The sequence below is a fragment of the Diadema setosum genome, chromosome 5 (assembly GCF_964275005.1).
Source record: "Diadema setosum chromosome 5, eeDiaSeto1, whole genome shotgun sequence".
Lineage (NCBI taxonomy): Eukaryota > Metazoa > Echinodermata > Echinoidea > Diadematoida > Diadematidae > Diadema > Diadema setosum.
Genome location: NC_092689.1, coordinates 39932797 through 39937846, shown reverse-complemented (window position 1 = coordinate 39937846; position 5050 = coordinate 39932797).

Sequence of the window (5050 nt, the reverse complement as noted above, 5' to 3'; positions counted from 1 at the left end):
TCAATAACTCAATAACTATCAATAACTATATTGCTAAGACTTTAAAAGAATGTGGTTTTCAGTCCTAATTTGCTAATAATTGTTATGTTTCCTTAATGTACGCTTTCTAGACATTCTGAAAGCGCTGGTATTTTCCCTCGGTGTTGTTGTTGTTGCCGTTGTTGTCATTGTTTGCAGCTTATGTTAAGGGTTAGAATATGGCTAGATGTCAGGACTGTTGAGCACATCGCATCACTGACCAATTGACTGACAGAGTAAATTATATGCATTTTTCCTATTCTCTCCCTTTCCAGGAAGAGAAATGCCTCTTGCAGAATCAAGAACTTTTCAATTAAAGATAAGATTAAAGAAAAAAATCCAGAAAAATAGTGTAACCATGTGAAAACAACATTAAAATTCTTGGGCAAACAACATTCGCTTGAGTTATAGAATGATGTGGAAAGGGAAAAACGTTTACAGTTTAGTACAGTTAAAATAGTTTGATAAAGTAAATCACAGCACCGCCGCTTTGATTATGTTAGGCCCTTAGGAATGGGCAAAGAATCAGAAGAAAACGGGGGAAAAGGACACAACTGAAGCAAGGTTATAGAACAGTTATGCAAAGGAAAAAAAAAAACAGACAGAGCTCGATTCACTGTGATATCAGCGGTGACTCACTATACAATTCTTTGTCTTCAGGTTGGCTCCGGACTCCACAAACCTGGTAGCCAGTTTCAGTTAGATGCTCGAGTAGTTGTAATGGTCCTCAAACCTTATAGCATTCTTTTCTTCTTCTTTTTTAGCCTTTTGCTGTATAAAGAAACAAAACAGAAACCGTCCTCTTGTAAATAAGAGAATACGACAACCATTTATTGTGTTGAGAATGTGTATAAAAGAAAAAAAAGTGTTCTCGTGAGGCTATACTGATGGGTATTGGCATTTACGATTCCTCTGGAGTGAACGTTTTCTCTGAAACAACAACAGCGACAACAACACGACGACGACGACGACGACAACAACAACAACAACAACAACAACAACAACAACAACAACAACAAAAACACACACCCACAAACGAAGAAAAACTCTATACAACCCCTCATGTGGGTGGAATGAGCTTTGCTGCAATACAAGATGAGGGAAAGTTGGAATATTCAGTTAAGATAAAAAAAAAAAACTGGCAATGAACGATAGAATATGAGATGACACTTGATGCAAAATGAAAAAAAAAAAAAATCTCTACATCTGCCTTTTGAACTTTGACACGAGCTTTTAGGCGATGTTCGTCCTTCCTATACGATTCTTTAATCCGCAAATGAAGTAGAGTTCCTTAGTTCCAAGGTGCGTTATTCCGAAATACACAAAATCCAAAATAGGGTTCATTAAATCAATCCGAACATTTTGTGGCGTTATTCAGGAAGTTTGTCATTCCGAAAGGTTAAAAGGACATTCCAGACGATTTTCATAATTTCACATCATGTAGTACATAAATCGACAACTCCATGTATAGATTTATGGAATCTATTGTGGTTCTTGCGCAGAGAAACAATAGTTTGAAAAACCTTAAACAAATTACACTGAACAAGGATGATGACATAGGAGGTTCACATATTTCAGAAATGTAGCAGTGTAATTCCATGACAATACCGCTTGCTTGTGAATACTGTGTATAATCTTTCATGCCTTCTTCTTTTGTTCTGCTTCCTCGAGCCTCAACTCATGCATTCTTATGGTGAGGCTGCCATGTCATCATCCTTGTTCATTGCAATTTGTTCTAAATTTTGAAAATATTCTTATTCTTCATCCCAGTTATCACAAATTCTGAAACTCTGTCCTCAGTATAACTATATTAATACAGTTGTTCAAATGTAAAAATCTGAAAATCATCTGGAGGTCTCCTTTAAGGTTCGTTATTGCGAAGGTTCGTTAATCCGAAAATGAAAAAAAAAGAAGAAAACAAGTGAGTACTGACATGGACCTTCGGAATAACAAACCTCATGAGCTATTTATCATTTATAGCCCCCCAAAACAAAACAAAACAAAAGATATACATGGAATGAGGGGAGGGGTAGCGACAGTCATGTTATGACTAGGGATGTTGCTTACGCTTTATTTCTAAATTGTTTTACAATCAAAGTGATCAATTGTAATTTAGTATTTTAAACGGCATAAAGAGGCCAATGTCTTCTTTCTCATATGACAATCAATGTTATCGACGCAATTATGACAATATCATGGCATGATGACTCGCAGAGATATTGGGTTTTTGTTATTGTTTTTTTTTATTTGTCAGTGGCGTTGTGACCACAAGAAGACGGTTATTTTCAAAGCACTCATTGAAGATTATATTTAAGCGCTTCTTGCAACCATAACATTGTGCCATGACATCCCCTGTTGATTTTATCACACTGTTTGATATGCACCAATCGTTGTCTCTTTCATGATAGTGGGAAAGGAATTAAGTGAAACTATAAACAACAATGAATTATTTAAAAAAAAAATCGTTTTCAATCGTATAAGAAGTTGCCTATACGAACAAATGTGAATTAGATCAAGACAACAATAAGAAACATGAACAGAAAAAATGGGATAATCGTCCGATGATATACATGTATTTCATTGACAAGATGGAATGAAACAGTATTAGTGAAAAGGGAAATGAAGAATAATATCACGGAATGCAGGTACAAGCGGTAATGATCTGTAAATTGTAAAATACATACTTGGAAATTTTTGATGAAATTCCAGGTTCTTGTTGCTGTCTTGTCGTCAATCGTTAGATGACACTCATCAGACTGAAGAGGGTCTTATCTTCTCGTGGTGAAAGCAAAGCGCTTTGTCCAGTTTACAGTCTTGAAACAAAAGTTATTGATACAATAAATCGTGTCAATGGCGCCGAGTATGCAATATCCATGGTCTTCCGTCAGATCGCGTGTGAAACAAGAGAGACCCTTTCTTGGTACCTGCTCTGTTACACTCAAAATACCTTTACTGATATTATTTTCGGTGTATTTCGTGGTATGTGTACGCGACTACCCCTTAACCTGGAGTACAATCGCCGCATTTTATTATGTCTAACATTTTCTGGACTTCATATTATAATTAACGTAAACCGGAAGCACGATTTGGCAGGTGTGAATACAAGGTCACGGTGCGTTTTTAGTGCTACTTTTAAAGGATCTATACGTACTAATATGATTAACCAAAAGACATTGATGGAATGCACCTTTCCCTATATACTGAACATAACTTGTTTCCATTTTTACTAATTTCATTAACAAAAGTGCATGGAAACATGCAAGTATGCAAACTTCTAGGGGAAGGCGCATTTAAGTGTCCATTGTTAACCATAATAGCACTTTCGCAGTGATTGACTGATGATGTCATCGACAGAATCTTGGTTTGAAAGTTTGATTTTTTTTTTTTTTAAATGGACGAATCGAAGTAATCTGAAGAAAAAAAAGTAGAAAAATTATCGTGAAATATACGTGGCACCATTCAGATATTCTTGTGACGACATAAATAGCGATCGGGGTATCATAACTCGGCACAAGTCAACATTCATTTGCATTGCATATGTCCTTTAAGGGACTATTGATTGTCACGCTGCTGCCTAACGGCATCACAACTCCCAAAGCAATCAACAATGTTCCTCTTTTCTCTTTTGTTTAGCTTTGCAAAGAAAATTTCAGTGAATTTTGGGGTGGGGGATGGCAAGATGTATGAGATGGCAGATGTAGGGCTGGAAGGGGTAGCAAGTTTATCTCTCCTAAACTAGCATGAGGACACATTATATAGGGTTCACAGCAGGTGAACTTCAGGACATACTATTGTACAGACGGGAAAATGGTCAAGCAACAGGTAGAGGATGTCTCTGCATCACATGACAAAATACTTCAGAAATAAAACGATAGACTGTCTCGAAGATATTGAAATAAGCATATAATATAGAACTTTCGCACTGAGCACATCATCGCGCTGCCGGATGATCACCAAACCTGGGATTACAGTGGGCTCCCGTTATAACGAAGTCCTCGAGACCGGCAGTTTTCTTACGTAACATCAAGGAGGTTTAAGAGATGGAGTTCCAACTGGCTGTAATTATTCAAACAGTTGTCACTTTTCTATTGATGTACAAAAGAATTCCACAGGTGCATCTGTGCCTTTGGTGACGGGGTTTGATGCCGCAGTCTTGCTGAGCAATCTGAAGATTCATTTTGAACGTTTACTTAATGTTGGCTATATTTTGCTTGTTTCTCTATTAAATGAAACGAAATCTCACTTAATGATAAAGCTCATTAAACAAAGGCCAATCCCTTCAAGAAATATGTGCAAAAGTGTAAATCAGAGCTGTATCATGTGAAAGTGTTTAAAACTGTACCCTCCCGGAAAGCCGGTTTTATCACTTTTCCACTTAATTCCTCCGAATAAAACTGATATGGAATAATCTTCGAGTATAATTCTATATTAATAGATATATCAGATTAGTGGCCGGGCACGGCCAGTCGAGTAATTTTCATTTTCATTTCATCATTTTTTGCGCAATTTCTATTCGCGCATCCCCGTGTCTTTACCATTATATACCACCTATCTTTTATAAGTAGGGATGGCGAAAAGTAATTACCATCACAAAGACATATTTTCGTTAGAAAGTGGCTGATGATTATGCAATGAGACATGAATCAATTGTCTTCCTATCTGCGCAGCAGATCCAATTTGCCACATGCTTCAAATACTTTCGAGTGGCGGCATCAAACGTGACTTCAAAGGAAATACGACAGTTGTGACTCCACTCTCTTGAACCTCCTTGGTAACATCGAATTTTCGTTATAACCGAATATATAAACAATAAAGATACATAGAGTGGATAACGTTGCGGCCTGAATTTTTACTTCGTTGTAACCGGTATTTCGTTATAACCGTGTTCGTTATATAGCAGGAGTGCAAAGGACTGTATATCAACGGCAAACATGAGAGTTCATCAACCGTAACATATACCCTCATTTGACTTTCGGGTTTTGGTTTTTGTTTGTTTGTTTTTTGAATACACGTACTTTGAAATAAAGTGCTT